Source organism: Vipera ursinii (assembly GCF_947247035.1).
Source record: "Vipera ursinii genome assembly, chromosome: 3".
Taxonomy (NCBI): domain Eukaryota; kingdom Metazoa; phylum Chordata; class Lepidosauria; order Squamata; family Viperidae; genus Vipera; species Vipera ursinii.
Window position 1 is genome coordinate 59,398,467 of NC_139516.1, and position 19,753 is coordinate 59,418,219.

Sequence of the window (19,753 nt, forward strand, 5' to 3'; positions counted from 1 at the left end):
ACCAATCAAACAATTTTGTCTGAAATGGTATAGGGTTTCCTACCTGAGCAGGGGGTTGGATTAGAAGACCTCCAAGGACATTTCCAACTTACAGTATTCTATTCTATTCTATTCTATTCTATTCTATTCTATTCTATTCTATTCTATTCTATTCTATTCTATTCTATTCTGTTCTGTTCTGTTCTGTTCTGTTCTGTTCTGTTCTGTTCTGTTCTGTTCTGTTCTGTTCTGTTCTGTTCTGTTCCATCCTACCCCATCCGATCCCATTCTTACCCCATCCCATCCCATTCCATTCTACATTTTGATTCTCCTATTTATTTCCCTATTTCTCACTTCATTGTTTGGGGATTGGAATCACTATATTGAAAAGTTCTTGACGTCAAGCATTCTGGCTGCAACTTGCAAATATTCCCGTCTCTCAAAAATTGGGAAAGAGAGGTTCTAGATTGTTTCATGTAGAAACATTTTAAAACACATGGGCAATGCATTTTGGCATATACAGTGCTGAATCTTCAGTTGTCTCAATGTAGCTAACTAGGTACATGCAGGGCTTTTTTTGTCATAGAATGCTCAGAACGGAGTTCCGGCACCTTTTTTGGATGGAACCTTGTAGGGTAGGCAAGGCGGGTTGTATGATATGTGTGAGTTCCGGCACCTTTTTCTTTTACAAAAAAAGCACTGGGTACATGTAATGAAAATGCATTCTCATTCAACTTAATAACTTGTGTAGGGCAGGGATAATACAATTATATATAAGTTATCTGATTTACATTCACTGCATCAGCTCCTGTGTTTCATGTCATTAGTGGGAGGCGGGAGGCTTTTTTTCTCCTCCTCCCAAATGGCTCAAGATGGAATAATCCCACGATCATTTCTATACATCTCACACCAATCACCATCTAGATTATTCTTTTCTATCTGTATAATAAAAGATCTTAAATAGCACATTCACATACTGTACACAAAATTACATAAAACCAACTTTTTAAGCTCCCTACGCAATCTTCCTTCAAAACCACTTCTATAGCTGGGCTTAATGTTTAGGTCTAATTATGGAGGCTAATTCATGAGACTGAGTTTAAATTTCCTTCCAAGAAAATACATTTCTTTTTTTTATTAAGGCATTTATCGATTCATAAGAAACAGTTCCATAAAAATATTAGGCATTATTTGCCCCTTGCCTTTTCTTGCAGTATGAACAAATGAACCTCAGGGACCTAACAAGCAATCAATTATTTGCATTTTGCTTTTAAAATTGCTGCTGAATGAAGAAAATTACTTACTCCAACTGAGATTTTTTTCCTTCTGAAATAGGTCATATTTCTGTTTTATATCTCTATGTTACATCAGTGGCCAAAAGTGGGAAAAAGGTGGAAAAAGAGGATGGTTTAACGTAACAACTGCATTTCAAAAGGGGACTTTAAAATTGCATCTGAAGTAAAAGCACAGAACCCATATATGATGAAAGGCAAACTACAGGAGAGTCCAATTTTCTATCAGAACCATATCCAAGTTCTCTAGCAGAGTGGCATAAAGATATATTAATAATCTCAGCAATCACAAATGGGAACTGATATTGATAGTTTTTATTAAAGAAGCATTTTGAAAATTGACTTCAGCAGTATATATGCTGGAAAGTGTCAATGTGTACTCTTGCTCTTGATAATATTTCATTTGCTTCAACTTACAACATTCTCTCTGTGATATATTTCAGATATTTTGGGGTAGGTACAATTGTCAGTTACAGGCACACCCCCAAAGTAACTGGATCGCTAATATACAAATCTAAATTCTCTGTAAGAATATGTTCTGTGAAGCACAATGCTGTAATTAGATAGGTTTCAATGCTAAATGTAATGTAGATACCCATTTTCTTGCTTGCTTTGCTAAGGAAAACCCTGCACATTTGCCCCAGGTCCTGCCTTACCATAGCAGCTAAGAACAACAACTAAAAAGATTAGATCATCCCACATTTTTCTTATCAGTTACCAACAAGATACCTAAGGGTTGCTCAAGAAGAAGACATGAGTTTAATAGCACCTGTTCATCACACTGTGCATCTGATATTCTTTGTGTGTCTCATTCATTCTATCAATCTTAAGTATGATTTCCAGCATCATATCATTTGTCACTGTATAATCCAACCTGAATTACTTTCAGGACATGGAATCAGTTACTACTTCCCAAATCGGGTACAATGATGCAGCAGACATTAATAAGAAACCACTACAATCAAGTCAAAAATCACTAGAATCAAGTCAAAAGTTATTAACATTCCACAATGGATCAGGTTAAATACAACAATACAAATGTTCTTTACTTTGGTACAACAGTTGAAAAAAATAGGACTATTACGGAAAGTAATTCAATAAACCAGAGTATCTCGTTCATGAAGATGCTATTCAGGTGATATATTCATCTTACTACATGGCAGTCCACACCTCTCAAACAACCCCTACTGTGTTGTTGATTGTGCCTAGTGAACACTTCAGATGAATGCATTTATCTGAGCTCATATAAATATGCGTGTGGTAGAGGCAAGAAGGATGCTTTGAAAAAAAGTTTTATATTTTTATCTGACACTGGAGATTCTCTCCAAATGTCTTTGCTTGCTTGCTTGCTATGCATTCACAGATGCAGGGAATTAAAGAGTAAAGTTATTCAAAAGAGGAACAGATAATTCATTTACAAAAGGCCTCCACCAATAATGTCTCTGAAACTCTATAAAAGGAAGAGAGAGACAGAGAGGAAAAAAACCCTTCTCAACCTTGCCAAATTATTATCTGCATACAACTGAAAGTCAATCTGTTCGCATGCACAATTCTAGCAAAGCCATTTTCTGCAAAATTAGTCAGTAAAGGACCATACAAGAAGGGCCAATTGTTTCCCTCAAAACAAATCAGATGTGTTCAATCATTTAGTTTCTTTACTTTGCAGAGTCTATATTATTGGCTCCTGTTGGTCTCAATCATTAGATTCCAACAATTAGCACAGCTACATATTTACTGCAGACCAGCTTAAGCAAGTGAAGTAAAATAGAAAGAAGCAAGTTTTGTAGAAAATAGTTACTGGCACTTTTTAGTTCCTTCTTCAAGTTTTGCATTTTTAGAAAAGTCACATATAATTGGCTGATATCCATCTAACTGAAAGATATCATAATATTACTGTGTATGCTCTGGTCTGCTTATCAGAACATTTTGATATGTTTACATTTAATCAGTGCTTTTTTTGTAAAAAAAAAAAGGTGCCGGAACTCACACATGTCACACAACTCGCCTTGCCTACCCTACAAGGTTTACCTTTATAGTTGAAAAAAAAAAACCTTCAATTTTTAGTGTATCTAAAAGACTAGGATTTTGTTCAAGGTAAGTTAATACTATTAATGCTACCACACACTGTGTGGCTTTAAATTACAAGAAGGCATTTTATTAATCTTTTGGGACATTTACCATTGGTATAACCATTTAGTTTCATGAGAGGAAATATCAGCTTTCTATTGGCCCAATAAAACAAAATTTGGTTGCTTGTAAAAGATTGAATTATTTTTAAGAAGTTGCCAACAAGGTGGAAAAATTTACCATTTGGAGTTTAATATGGATATTGACTTGAAACAAATTAAAATTGAAACTTTCTCAGTGAACAGATTTCTTTTAATTTACTTCTAAGTTAAACCCAATTTAATAAATAGATCTGATTAAACCTCATACTGTAGATCTGCCTTTACATCTGACCAATACATAATTAATATATATTATTATTAATAATAAAAGGGACGCGGTGGCTCAGTGGGTTAGGACACTGAGCTTGTCGATAGGAAGGTCAGCAGTTTGGCAGGTCAAATCCCGAGTGCCGCGTAACAGAGTGAGCGCCTGTTACTCGTCCCAGCTTCTGCCAACCTAGCAGTTCGAAAGCACGTAAAAATGCAAGTAGAAAAATAGGGACCACTATGGTGGGAAGGTAACAGCATTCCGTGTGCCTTTGGCATCTAGTCATGCCGGCCACATGACCACAGAGACGTCCTCGGACAAGCGCTGGCTCTTCAGCTTTGAAACGGAGATGAGCACCAGCCCCTAGAGTTGGAAACGACTAGCACGCATGTGCGGGGGAACCTTTACCTTTACCTATTAATAATAATACTACCTCCAAATCACAAGACATTGGCTTTATTCTTATTCTTCCCCTCTGCAGCTTGAATATAAAGTATAAAAGATTAAAAAGAGATTTTCGTAGACATCCCAGCCTTTGAACTACCCAAGGAACTGAAACAGCAAAGTTTCATTGTTGGTCAAGCTTCCACGCCAGCTGCCTTTCTTTCCTCTCGCTTTGCCCCCTTTTAACCTCACACACACCCCACCTTCTGTAAGGGAAGGCAAAAGGCTCACTCACCCTCTCATGAAAGATGGCCTCCATGTTTACGTGTCTCCCACCGGCACCATCGGCTTCCACAGTGTGGCTTGATTGACCCAGCCAATCAAGCCACGCTCTGGCTGTTGTGGTCTGGCACTTCATGGCTCCTCCTAGAGGAGGCAGACAGCGCTGGAGGGGACCCCGCTCACACCGTACCTCCGGCAGGGCATTTTCAAAAGCAAACGAGGATAGGAAGGGCAACAATAGGAAGAGAATGCAACTCTGGAAAATCTGTTGAAAAAAAGGTGCTGGAACTCTGTTCCACTGCATTCTATGGCAAAAAAGCCCTGCATTTAATTAAGAAACATGCATAACTCAAGCCCAGTTTATCCTCTGCTTATATAATTCTCCACTGCTGAGAAAAAGAAGTCTTAACATTTTAAAAGTTAACATTTTTGCAGTATTTGTGACTGATGAACCACCCATCTGAAAGGACTCATAATATTTCTTTTTCTTATGATATACTTTAGCCATGGTACGGTGTAATTAAATGACTGTTGAATGGAATTGGATCTTTAGAAACTTATATTTGCATTGACCATAGTCTGGAACTAATGCGGAATAAAAACCAAGACATCTGAAAAGTACCAAATTGTCAGTGTTTATTGTAAACTATTGTGCTCATTCATTTGCGCTCTCTCTTTGTGTAAATATTATGCAAATAGTCATTACTATAAACTTGCATTCATACTTGCATTACTCATTACAAAGGCCTTTCAATGAAAACAGCAAAAATGATAAGATATGAAGGCTACCCTCAATGTTATTACTATGTTGCAAATGCAACATTTCTATCAGACAGAGAAAAGACAGATTTATCCACTGGCTTGCTTTGTATAGTATGATTTTGGAGGTGTGTGGGGTTTTTAAATCCATGTCAATTCTGCAGGGAAATTCACAATACTGTGAGTAATTCAACACTCCATGTAATCATATCACTTCAGATAGCTATCAGTAAGTAAGACTGATGGTAGAGATTGATATTCTGCTAATAACTGACTATTCACACTATTATTTTTATTATTAACAATATTTTATCATTATCATTTATCCTGACTTTCCAGCAAAGAGAAAAAATAACACTCAGAGCAGCTAATAATAAACAAAGCTAATACATCTAAAAATCATGCAATAATTGTAATCTACTGCATGGTTAAAAGGCATGTTGTAAAACAACTTGATATCCTTTCTCAAAGCAGAGAGGTAATGGGACCAGTGCTAAAGAGTTGTTCCCAGACTTAGGGTGGCACATATGAAGACCCAGGTGACCCTTGTTTGACACAAGTGAGCATTTATAGGTAGAGCTTGCCTTTAGATCTTAATTTACAAGCATATTGCAATAGATCACTTAGAAAGCCATGCCTTAAGTTACTTAGGGCTTGAAATATTAATATTAGCATTGTGAATTGAGCCAGGAAAGTAATTCAGTTGAAGAAGTTATTTCAATATAAGTGATATGATTATTGTCCACAATACAACTGTTAAAGCGTCTAGATGCTCTTCAACTCTATCTCCATGTAAAGCATAGCCTAACAATCTAGTTGTGTTGTATCTAGTTGTATCCTATCAAAACCAATTCAGCTGATCATATAAACACATGGATAATCAACTCCCAGTCTAAGTAGCTTAGGAAGAGTTCCAGAATGAACAGAAGGCCATTCTCAACTCCATTTTTTTATTGATCAGCAGCTCCTGTATGTTGTCTCGATTAAATTCCAGACGGTTCACTCTCACATAGACAATGTTTAGCATCCATTTGCTGGATATTAGCTGATAAGAAGAAAGAAAACCGGGAATGTATCATAAGTATCCTGATAGCAGATCATCCCTATGTCCCTCCCAGCAATATTATCAATATCTTAAACCCTATAGGGGACAGAAAGAACTTGAGATGGTACATCATAGGTCTGTGATAATGGTGCTGACTAGTATGTGTTTCAGCATCACGTCTGAAATGACTTGAGAAGAACTGGAAGCACTACAACGTTGCCCTGAGGCCCAACCCTGATTGTTCAACCAGGAGGATACCAACAAGAATATTTAGAATGCATTGGCTCCACTTGGACTTTTGCTGGAGGGACATAAGAAGTAGCATTTCAAGTTTGTTCAGCTATTGGGGTTTAGCTTATTGGGAAGTCTTGGAAACGATACCAGAACACATTAAATCTTCCACACTGTAGATGTTCTGGTAGAGGCTGAAATCATACATAAAACACTAGTGGAAGATAGGCAGACTTATTAAGTAACATCTGAAGAACATTATAACAGAGTTCCCAAATCCCCAGGCCACAGCCCACTTCCGGGCCATGAGCTATTCAAAACCGCCCCCCCGAAGCAGTGGGCAATCACATGTGCATCCCTCCTTTCACGAGCAGTGGACAAACTATTCCCCCCCCCCATGCTGGTCCACAAAGCTGAAAGGTTGGGAAACTGCATTATAATATACAGTTAAGCCACAGGCTACATGGGACTGTACTATAGATGTTAAATTATTTCCCATAACATGTACAAACTGCTGTGTGGACCTCAATTTCAAATCTGGTTTTTCAAGCTCTTGGGGAAAATCAATGTATATCTGAATAGTATTGTAATGAACTCTACTATCAAATTTCTTTGAATGCAACTATCACGGTAGAGTAAGGACGTATAATATTTCAGCAGAGTTAAACTATTATATTCCTATTATTGTTATTGTCATTTCTCTTCTGCAGAATACTCAGATGCTGATGGTTTAGGATTAGTTCAGGTTTTATCCAAAAGTATCATCATCCTTCTTACAACAATAAAAGGATCTCAAAGAATAATCAAGGATGTAGACAGAATTTCCTCTCAAGAAAAGTGATGTGTGATTATAGGTTTAGCTGTCTCTTGAAGTGTTCATACTATGACACCACTATGTTTAACCTGCATACCGGCAAATAAAATAAAATACTACAAAACACCGTAAGCCTTTAGTGATCTCTTTTCAATTCAGTTAAGAACTATAGCCCTGGAACTTTTCATCAGTCACACAAAAGAGGAAGTAATATGACAATATACTTTATTTCTAAATAACCTGCTTTAAATATTTTTTAAAAGAAAGGTAAATAAGAATAATAAAAAACCCAAATAAAGCAACAAATGTTTAAGTGTATGGGCTGTTTCTAGTCAAATAAAATTTTAGGGTAACATAAGAACAGAGCAGAGCACAATGAAACACTTCTGCTGAGTAGTGCAGTTTGATCAAATAATGAAAATAATAATGGCCAACTATTGATAATATTTTTGAGTCATGAATGACACAGATAGCTACATGTCATATTAAGTATATAAGACTTTATATCCCTAAAAAAATCTAAATATGTGAAATTTATTATGCTTCAATTTTTAGAGAATGTTGTTTTAGATAACAATAGATGGATTAAAATTCCATTAAGTTGGTGGGGTAAAAGTAATGTTATTTCAATGAATATCACTCCAAGATTCATTTATGTACTAAGAGGTATTCCTTTTTAATACAAAATAAAAAAAAATATTTGAATAGATATGTTATTGAATAAATTTGCATAGAAAATAGACCATTCAAGATTTCATTAGCTAAATAGAAATCATCTTTAGACAGTGGTGGTTTCAATTTACAAGATTTTCAAAAATATAGTTAGGCTTATATTTTGTACACTACATCCATGAAGAATGAACATTCAACAGAATATTAGCTCTTCTAGGTTTTATTGGAAAGTGTTTATTTATTTCTATCATGCTTCGAAACACCGGTGCCTGGCTGGTTCATAGGCTAGATTTTGGTCTGTGCTCATGACTACTTAACTTTATGGTAAAGTTCTACTTTCAAAACACGAGGCAAAATGTTCTATTGGAAGCTGTGGACAGAATCCAGAATATTTAAATTTAATTGCTCTATAATGATTATTTAAAATATTTTTCTTGACTTCAAAGTGTCAGTATAATCAGTTCAAGTATGTTTTAATTTGTCAGTATGCACTGGATGCTTTGACCATGTCTAAGAAACCTGAGGTGGTATCAGCATGTCTGTTAATAATTTAGGTGAAGGGGAATTACATCTAAAATTGAAAATAGATATTTCTATTCCAGGGGCAAGACAGTTACAAAACATTAGACAAAAGATGATTAACAACACAATGGGGTGGATGGTTACAAAATCTGCAAGATGGTGAGCTCAGAGTTATGTTCACCCCCACTCTGTGATCACAACTCTGCATTAAGCAACTTGCAGATTTGTCCCATTCTGTCCAAATCCCTTTACTTATTCTATGATTCACCTTTTATGTAGAATTGTCAGACAAATTCATAAAGCAGGGAACTGTCCATCTGTTAGTTGTCCCATTCCAGAACTGATCCAATTTCAAACAAGTGTGAATCTGGCACTTTGAATAGTAAGTGGCTTCATTTGTTCAACTTTATAAGATTAGTGGTCAAGCAATGGTATTATGGCAAGCTGCAAAATGTGAAGATGAGTACAACAGTTCTAAATTTCATCCAGCTACACATCTTCAGATATAGTAAATTAGCATTTAAATTCATGTCCACCAACTTTGTTTAGCTAGCTAGGCATCACACCTGCATAGTTTGGCATGTGTGAATTCAGCTTGGATGTGCCATGATTGATACAGCTAAATAAGAAATAAAAATATATTTCTAGACAAAAATTACTCATATGTGGCTCAAACGTAATCAAACAAATTGCTCTTAGTCTGGGTGACAGCACTAAGATTATACCCAATCATTCTTACTTTTTAAAAAATAACTATTTATTCTCAAGCTTAAAAATGGGAAGAAGCAAAAAAAGAAAATAATGATAGAAAAATACATACAACATTGTATCGGATACTAAAGCCTTTCATGGCAGAAAATATTAGAAGCAGACTATTTTTCAGTGAACCTGGTAGTGGGTTTTCTAATAATAGTTTTTATTTAGATTTCATTTTTTGTACTATATATTCTAAGCTTTTAATCCAGTATGAGATTCTCAGAATTTTAGTTACTGTAGGAGATGACCAGGCTAAGCCCGAGGAAGTGGTCAAACACATCATCAGTCTTGAGACCCTTCGTGCCCACAAGAGATCTAAATCCAGCCAATACTGAATTCCGTTGACTCTTATCTACCACCAATTTGCTTTGACCATTAGCAGTACAGATTCTTGTAGAGAGCTTTAGCCTACAATAAACCTTGAACTGCCTGGACTCCTGATTTCCTGTGCTTGACAGTTACTCTTTTCACAAGGCTACAGCACTTGGCCATTGTTAGCTAATTGTTATTCCAAATTAGTAACTCTGAAATTTTCAATAATATCAGACAGGGTGTGTGCGTGTGTTTGGGTGTGTGTGGTAGACACACTTGCCTTTAAGTCATTGTTGACTCTTGGCAACTTCCTGGACACATTGTTCAAGCAAGAATTTGGGAGCCATTGCTTCCTTCTAGAGCTGAGCAAGAGAGACTAGCTCAGGGTCACCCAGTTGGCTTCTTGCTTAAGGAAGGCCTAGAACTCATGGTCTTTTGTTTTCTAGCCCAGTGCTTTTAATCACTACACCACAAGTCTGCAACCCGCGGCTTCGGAGCTGCATGCGGCTCTTTCAGCCGTCTCCTGCGGCTCCCAGTCTTCTGCTACGTGTAGTCCAAAAAAAAAAGTGGGACTAAAAAAGTTCAACCAATCAATTCAAATATGCAGGGTAGGTGCATATCTTGCCTTGGCTCCACTCTTCAGTCAAACCCTGTTCTGCGCATGTGTGCATGTACATGCATGCACACACATTTTTTGCGGCTCCCAGTTTTTCCTTTTGTGAGGGAACCGGTTCTGAGTGGCTCTTTCACTGTTTCAGGTTGCTGACCCCTGCACTACACCAAGCTGGCTCTCTTTAGCTGAAAGTAGCATCATAGTATTTTATTTATTTATTTATTTATTATTTATTTATTAATGGGATTTATATCCTGCCCTATCTCCCGAGGGACTCAGGGCGGCTAACAACATCAAAACTTAAAGGTCTCTGTACAGTAAATTAAAAAAAAATTTTGAAATAAATTAAAATAAATTAAAATTTTATGCTGACTCATTCTTTTAATTTGCCTATATTTGATAGGAATACTTATTAAAATATCTTTTTGACACAAATAGTAGGAGTATCATGTGTTATTACTTGCTTTTTCAACATGTCAGTTCATTTCTTTTTCTTGCTTCTGTACAATTGCATCAGGCTGAAATAAGTGATATTGTTTATTTCTATTATGTAGTGTTGACAGACGGTGTCCCTCCCCTGGTAGTTCACTGGTGAAATCCAAGCAACCAACTGTTTATCACTGCTATAAGCAGTAACTTAACTCATAAATAATTCCAGGAGTAGTTATTTCCAACTTAAATTGCAAGTAATTTAATCCTTGAGAGAAATGGTAGGAGTTTTCCGAGCACTGACTCCAAGATCACAAAGAAAGCTCAGACTTTGGAATGGGAAACCCAATTTTAGAACCAGCCCTGCTTTTTAAGGATGTCAAAAATTTCAACAATAGTAAGAGAGATAAAGAGAGGGGGGAAAATAAGGTTCTCAGAAAAAGGAAGATTTTAAGATTTTTACTATATCCTGGCTTGAAGAATATTTACAACTGCTCTTGATTCCTCTTCTTGTTTTCCCTGAAAAAAGAGAAATATCCCTCTAGCCTCACTTCTTTTGGTCCTTTTTGTCAGGACAGAATTTTTCATGGTTTCTGATATTTTGCTTCAAAGAGAGGAATAGATTTGTTTTGCCCATATATTTAATTTTTTTAAAAAAAATACTGCTTGCTCCATTTGACCAGCTGCTTCCACAGACAAGGGGGTCAACACAGGGAAGATAATCGTCATGGTATTGCAATCCAAGCCCATTCCTTTTATCCATCTTGCACACATGTGCAAGGGTGAGGTTTCAATTGCGATGTTGTAACTGCAATTTTGACTGCTCTGACCCATTGTGAGGACGCCACTGCACCCAGCTGTTATGTCACAGGTCTCAGATTCTGATTCTGATTTTGAAGAAGAGTCTCAAACACAGCTTGTGAACTGCTATCTCAGAAGACACCAAACCAAGAATTACCTGAACAACTGGCATTCAAGGCATTCTGGATTCCCACACACACCAAGCAGAGTGAAGAGCAGAGCAAAGACATTCTATAATGCACTCTGCTAAACAAAAGGGTATATACCTTGATTAAAGACAACTGGATGCAGCCTGAATTGAGATCTCTGAATGTCCAGGCACGTGGCAGGAATTAATTCAATTATGCCTTAGGATAGTTGGGCATTCATAACAGAGAAAGGCTAGAGCATGCTAGAGCATGCTTTAAACCTACAGCATATCTGCAAGACACTTGACTAACTTCCATGATGTTATAAATGCACAGATTATCATGGCTTTCCCTGTGATTGAGGTAAATGCTTTCTTAAGAGACAGTCACTCTGTGCAATTTGACCATGGCTGCCTAAAGTTTCTCAGCATGTTATGAAATCGGAAGGTATACAGTGCACTTAAATAGGGAAAAGAAGAATTTGGATTGAATTAAATAATCAATAAATGAATGCAATCAATTTCAGTATGGAAGACAAGGGAATTACAAAGCATTTAATTTAGGTTTTATGTTTCTCTTTTCCAGAGATTTATATATATATATATATATATATATATATATATATATATATATATATATATATATATATATATATGTGTGTGTGTGTGTGTGTGTGTGTGTGTGTGTGTGTGTGTGTGTGTAAATTACTAACAAAGAATTAAAGGGAAACTGAGATGCATTTCTGACTCCTTAGTCGTCCTCAGTCAGCTATACCCTTCTGAGATTCGAACCTGGGCTGATTGCATACAAGGCAGTGTTATTTGTGTGTGTGTGTGTGTGTGTGTGTGTGTGTGTGTGTGTGTGTGTGTGGATCTTTGGTTATTCGGGTTTTTCCCCGCGTAGAACTAAAGGTGTAGGAGCGACGTTTCGACGGAATCCCATCCGTCATCATCAGGCTGGTGGCTTCTGCTTCCTTCTTCTGGGAGAAGCATGTGGCTGTTTGTTCCTCTTTTTTAAACTGCCAGTGGGTGGAGGTGTGCTCTGATTGGGTGGGAGTTTAAGTGTGTTCTGATTGGGTGGGAGTGTGTTTTGAATGGTGGGTGTGTTCTGATTGGGTGGAGGTGTGTTTTGAGTGTATGGGCTGGTCTCAGCTGCCAGCCTTAGACCTGAGCTGGTGAGTTGTGCTGCTTTTGTTTGGCTTCGTGTTTGTGGTGGTGCCATGTTTTTATAGTGGGTGTCGGTTTGCTTATTGTGTGGTTTGGAGGGGTTTAAAGTGGCTGATGTTGCAGCTGTAGTTAGGTTTCTGTTTTGTGGTTGTGCCTCGTTATCATTGTGGGTTCGGATTTGCTTTTTGAATGGTTGTGTGGTGGTGATGTCATGTGGTGTTATCATGAGTTTGGGTCTGGTATCATTCTTGGTGGTTGGGACTCGTCTGTCAATCAAGGCGGGTTTCCAAATGGTTGGTAGGCGAGAGGTATCATCTCGTTTGTTTATGCTGTGGGGGCGTTTTTCTATCTCAATGGCTTCTCTGATTATTCTGTTGTTAAAATGTTCAATTTTGGCGATAGTTTTGGTTTTTTTAAAATCAATTTCATGTCCCGTGGCTTCAAAGTGTTGGACCAGGGATGAAGTTTGTTCTCCCTTTCTGAGTGAGTTTTTGTGCTCTTCAATGCGTGCACTTATTCTTCTGTTGGTCTGTCCGATGTATGTGGTGGGGCAGGTGGTGCATGGGATTTCGTATACTCCTTGGTTTTCTAAGCCAATTATGTCCTTGGGGTTTCTTAGGATGGTGGATATTTTTCTGTCTGTGTAGAAACAGCATAAAGAATTAGGGAGGCTGATATGGCCATTTCGAACCTATTTTGTTCTCATCAGTCAGTCATACCCTTTATCTGAGATTCGAACCTGGGCTAGTTATATATTAGGCAGTTGTTTTAACCCCTACGCCACAGGCTCTTTCTCTCTTTATTAGCTAGGAAGCACGGGAGATATATGTGTTAAGTATTTGTCAAGTCTTTTTGAATACCTTGCTAGTTAAATCTTCTTTCCTGTTTCAGCCTAGCCGAAGGCTATCCGCAGGCTATAGTCACAACTTACGACAGTTCATTATTTGTGTAAATTATTCAAATTGCTAATAAAGAATTTGGGAGGCTGATATGACTATTTTGAACTTATTTTATATATATAAAGAATGAACAAGAACGAAGTTATGAGACCAGTTATTGAAAGTAATTCTAAAACAGGAATATGAGAAGTGTCCAGAATTGACCCCAAAGAGTCTTTAAAGAAGGCTCTAACATGGGCTTTGCATCTGAATACCCATTGCAAAAATCAGATGAAATTCAATTACTGTCATAGGGGTTGGATTATACATACACTCATACCAGTAAGAAGAGGGTGTTTCTGGACATTCAAAAGATGGCAGATAGATTAGGAAACCGGAGATGGGTAGAGCTGTACTTCCATTAGAGAAACGACAACTTCATTCCTTGAACTCCAAACTGGATCGATTTGCCTTACTTCTTGCTAGCCTCTAATGTAGGCTCACAATAGTCCCCCCCCCACAAATAATATGCCAAATGCTGCGCACCTTCTTAAACATATGTTAATTTCTATTAATCTTTGTTGTTGAGAACAATGGACTAGAACAGGGGTAGGCAACCTTGGCTCTTTTATGACTCGTAGACTTCAACTCCCAGAATTCTGGGTGTTGAAGTCCACGAGTCATAAAAGAGCCAAGGTTGCCTACCCCTGGACTAGAAGAATACACTTTTCTATTACCATCCATACTATGGAAAAGCTTTTGTTTAAAAAAAACAGAGAGGAAAAAAATCACAGGATTTTGATGAAAAAATATCTTTAACAGATTTTTATTCCATTATTAATTGTGAAATGATATTGTACTGGAAGACAAATATATGTAATGACATAGAATGCAAGCAGTTGTGCTGTCAAGCCAGTTTTGATTATTTGTTTTAGTTGCTTAAAAGCTACTCTTAGTTATACAAACTCTCCAAACAATGTCACAATAGGCACAAAATGTAATGAGACACCACAAGGAGACAAATTTGTTTTCTTGATGCACTACAGAAAAAATCTCTCTTTTTTAAAATTTCACAGAGTCTTTCAAAATAACTGGCTGCTGTTTCTGGATGTGATTCATATCATCTGATGGAGAAAATAATCACCACTTGCCTTATGGTTTATTTTGGCAATTTCATAAAAAGAATTCAGTTATTCAACTCTTTGTACAAAGTCCATTTGTTACAGCTTGGTTGACCATCCTTATCTCTGGCCTTATAGAAATGTTTTGGCATCTATTTAGTACATTGCATCCAGCCTCCCTACTGCTTTCCTATAGCCAAGTTTTTAATGAAAAGCTTTTACATGGAGACCAGTTTCTTTCTCTGTTTTTAAAAATAACCTAATAGTTTCCTATACTAATATGCTTTGGGAAAGAAACCCTGAGGTTGGTGCAGGAATAATCCTAAGAATTTTAAAAGTTGCCAAATTTTAATAACTCCCTGCCTACCTGGATTCCCCCTAACCAACTTATTCATACTGAAGAAGTTGCTTGGATGGTCAGTGAAACATCCCAAAACAAAAACAAAAAACAAAAAAGTCTAGTTGCTATGACTCAACTTGCAAATTATCCCAATAGTTATAAGATTAATGTGAACGAAGAATCCACAGATGTAAAAAATCTGTGAAAAATGAAAAATACCGAGTTGTCTCCATGGGAGGAAGAAGAGGAGAGGGAGATGGAAAGGTAGGTGGGGGAAGAGAAGAAGAAGAAAAAGGAGGAAGAGGAGGAGGAGGAGGAGGAGGAGGAGGAGGAGGAGGAGAAGTCGTAGTTCAGAAGATGTAATGATGAACTTTTGGTTTATAGAGTTTTATCCTCTTACTTACAACCAATTCATTGCACACACATTTCAGGACATATGGCTGTAATAGTCAGATAAGTCGTACAAAGTGATTGCTATTTTTAATCTGATTTTGAACTTTATGCAATAAAAGTACTCTCCCAAGGGAAATGATTCTTTTAAAATGAATTCTCAAATATTAAATGCCACGGAGAGTGGAAGTTCAAGCATAATTAATAAAAATAATAAAAATTAAATATGCACCTCAAGTAAACTGCATTCTAAAAGCTTATTCCTATATGCATAAATGCTTCTGACCAGAAAGAAATTCAATAACCATTGTATTTTTTGGAACTGCACACAACAAATAGGGTAGGCAGCATTGTTTTCCAGTGGTTCTGCTCTTTCCAGAGTTGGTGGTTTCAGTTGGTGTTAGTGGGAGGTTAACCTTAGATACTTCAGTGCAGTTGTTTCCCCAATCTTTTAAAAGTGTACATGAAACAATTGGGAGAGGTCAACAATCAGATTAGGGTGAAGTGAATTAGAAATCTGTTTTCTTTTAAATTAAGACTTTCCAAAATTTCTCAACTATTCATTATTCTTCACAAACCTTTTTATACAAAGAGCCTGTTTATATGGCCTCACCTTAAATCTATATCCTTTTTATTTATTGATAGATTTATTGGTAATCTTCTAAATGGTCTCTTTTCATTCATCAATTGTAAATTATTAACTTTACAAGAAGCCCTTATGCTGTATTCTTTATATATACAGCATCTTGTTCATCTTTACAATAGACTGTATGCTATTTTCATGTTCTGGATGGTGATTAGCAAGACAGATGCCCAGGCGAGATAGTTACCACTTTCTATAGAGGCAAGCCATGACTTTTCTTAAATCTGCATACATACATTTTGATTTGATAATGTTAAGAATGACAACATTAAACAGAGAGCCCAGTTCTCTTTCACTAATAGCAGCATCAATCTGTTTCCATGGAGGATCTGCTTACTGTATAGTCATATGTGATTGGAATAGCATATAATATGGTGTGGGGGGGGAGAGAATAAAATTTGGCTAATTAGAAAATGGGATTTACAGTTAGTATTTCCCCACATAATAACTGATATACTGGCCTATGACCATTTTAATAATGTACCAAATTAGAGCATCTCTTAACTTTAAGAAGCAGTCAGTTCTTATAAGGTGTTAATGTTACCAAACCTTAAGCTTATTAGAATAGTCTTATGAAGTGCATAATACTAAAAAGGAAAAATCCATAGTTTGCAAGATTAACAAAGAAAAAGCAAAAAGTCTTGAGTAATTGCTGAAATGTTATGTCTTTAAAATCATGCATCCACTTAAATGTTTTTATTGTCCTTCTCTCAAAGAAATCCTATCTTTTCCGAAGAGTTTATGATGGATATCTGTCATAGGACATTAAGGTAGGATAAACTGCTTTGGCCCACATTATCAAAAGCCTGGTTCCTTGAACTAGGGAACCAAACAACAGATTGAATCCCTATGTATGTATGGTTACTGATTTTGCTGCTCCAAAATTTAGGAACCTGCTTCTAATTATTTTGGAATGAGGACACACATCTGTTCATTACTGTTTTCCCACCTTTTGTTACTTCTGCTTAAGAGGGCCAGGAGTTTACACAACACCTGTTCCTGAAGGGTATGAAATATTGCTTTGAGAGAATCCGAGCCAAAATACCAACCCTATAAAATAAGTTGCTTTAAAAAAATGCTTGCTTCTTTATTTCCTCCCCCAAGATATTTTTTTCTTTCTTATGCAAACAGGCAATTAAAAACATTTGTTTAACCAAAACATTTTGGAGTAATTTCTCTCAAGCAGTATAAATGACAATAATTAAAGGATATTTAAAACAAAAGCCTTTACAATACCATGGATATAAAAAGGTAAAGGTAAAGGTTCCCCCGCACATGCGTGCTAGTCGTTTCCGACTCTAGGGGCTGGTGCTCATCTCTGTTTCAAAGCCGAAGAGCCAGCGCTTGTCCGAGGACATCTCCGTGGTCATGTGGCCGGCATGACTAGATGCCAAAGGCGCATGGAACGCTGTTACCTCCCCACTGTAGTGGTCCCTATTTCTCTACTTGCATTTTTACGTGCTTTCAAACTGCTAGGTTGGCAGAAGCTGGGATGAGTAACAGGCGCTCACTCTGTTACACGGCACTCGGGATTTTACCCGCCAAACTGCCGACCTTCTGATCGACAAGCTCAGTGTCCTAATCCACTGAGCCACCGCGTCCCCTACCATGGATATAGTGTTATGCTATTTTTCTGTTGCTTTATAGGGGGTCCAATGGCTTAACAGTGAAGACACTGAGCTTGTCAGTGTCTTCAAGAGCCAAGCACCACACGAAGGAGTGAGCTCCCGTTACTTGCCCTGGCTCCTGCCAACCTACCAGTTCGAAAGCATGCAAAAGGAAAATGTCAGAATATGCAGATTCTCTTGGCTGAGAATTGGAGACGAGCACCACCCCATGAGTTGGTTATGATTGTACAGGGGAAACCTTTAACTCTTTATAAACATTTAGTAACTAAGACAAAATATTTTAAGAGATTGGAAAAGCTACCCCTAATATATATATGGCAGAAAATGGTAGAAAGAACATTTTTATTCTCAGTTTCAGTTTCAGTTTATTTGATTTATATACCGCCCTTCTCCTTGGTAGGACTCAGGGCGGTTCACAGGGCATATATAAAAAACAAAAAACACTATACAAAAATTAAAAAAGAATTAGACCCTTGCCCAATAAAACAGTAATACAGATTAAAAACAATTAAAAAACCCATAATCCCCATCAGGCCAGACCAGCTAATTCGAACAGATGGGTCTTCAGGCCCCGACGGAAAGTTCGAAGGTCTGGTGCCATCCGGAGCTCCACCGGCAATTGATTCCATAAAGCCGGGGCCCCCACAGAGAAGGCCCTCCCCCTGGGGGCCACCAGTCGACACTCCCTGACTGGCGGCACCCTGAGGAGGCCCTCTCTGTGGGAACGCACAGGGCGGAGGGGAGTCGATGCCGGCAGCAGGTGGTCCCTGAGGTAACCCGGACCCATGCCATGTAGGGCCTTAAAGATCGTAACCAACACCTTGAACCTCACCCGAAAGACAACTGGTAACCAATGCAGCTCGCGGAGCAAAGGTGTAACATGGGAGTACCGGGAAACTCCCAAGACAACTCTCGCGGCCGCATTCTGTACCAGTTGGAGCCTCCGAGTGGTCTTCAAGGGAAGCCCCATGTAGAGAGCATTACAATAGTCAAGGCGAGAGGTCACGAGCGCATGAGTGACTGTACACAGGGCATCCCGGTTTAGATAGGGCCGCAACTGGCGCACCAGGCGAACCTGGGCGAAAGCCCCCCTAGTCACGGCCACTATATGCTCTTCCAAAGTAAGCCGCGAATCTAGAAGGACTCCCAAGTTGCGAGCCCTATCCACGGGGGGTAAGAGCTCACCCCCCATAGAAAGAGATGGAACATTTGGAATGTCCCGGGATGCCGGAATGCACAGCCACTCAGTCTTGTCAGGGTTGAGCTGAAGTCTGTTCCTCCCCATCCAGACCCGAACCGCCTCCAGGCAACGGGACATCACGGCGAGGGCATCACTGGGGTGGTTTGGGGTCGAAAAGAAAAGTTGGGTATCATCGGCATACTGATGATACCCAACTCCAAAACCACGAATGATCTCACCCAGCGGTTTCATATAGATGTTGAACAGGAGAGGCGAGAGAACCGACCCCTGAGGAACTCCACAAACGAGAGACCTAGGGGCCGATCTCTGCCCCCCTGCCAACACCGACTCCGAGCGTCCCAGGAGATAGGAGGAGAACCACTGAAGAACTGTGCCTCCCACTCCCAATCCCCTGAGACGCCGCAGCAAGATACCATGGTCGATGGTATCGAAAGCCGCTGAGAGGTCTAATAGGACTAGGATAGAGGAATGTCCCCTATCCCGCGCCCTCCAGAGATCATTCACCAGAGCGACCAATGCCGTCTCCGTGCTGTACCCGGGCCTGAAACCCGATTGGTAGGGGTCCAGATAATCCGCTTCATCCAGGACCAGAGGGAGCTGATGCGCCACCACACTCTCAACAACCTTCGCAAGAAAGCGAAGGTTGGAGACTGGACGAAAGTTGTTCAAAACGGCTGGGTCCAGGACAGGCTTCTTGAGGAGAGGTCTCACCACCACCTCCTTCAAGACGGCGGGGAAATAACCCTCACTCAAAGAAGCAGATATAACCGCCTGGAACCAGCCTCGTGTCCTCTCCCTAGCTGCATAAACCAGCCAGGAAGGGCACGGGTCCAACAAACATGTGGAGGAGCTCAGCCTCCCCATAATCCTGTCCACTTCATCAGGGGTCACAGAATCAAACTCTTCCCAGATAACATTGACAAGACCGCCC

The 19,753-nt window shown here is 38.6% G+C and overlaps 1 protein-coding gene and 1 long non-coding RNA gene across 2 annotated transcripts in view; both read right to left on the reverse strand.

Annotated features, from left to right (window-relative positions):
- LOC310638506 overlaps positions 1-19,753 on the reverse strand; it is a 609,545-nt gene that overhangs the window by 214,121 nt on the left and 375,671 nt on the right. The window lies entirely within an intron of this gene.
- The window catches only part of TRABD2B (TraB domain containing 2B), a gene marked incomplete at both ends in the record, with an annotated part of 243,888 nt that overhangs the window by 15,558 nt on the left and 208,577 nt on the right, over positions 1-19,753 (reverse strand). The gene's annotated exons all lie outside the window — the stretch shown is intronic.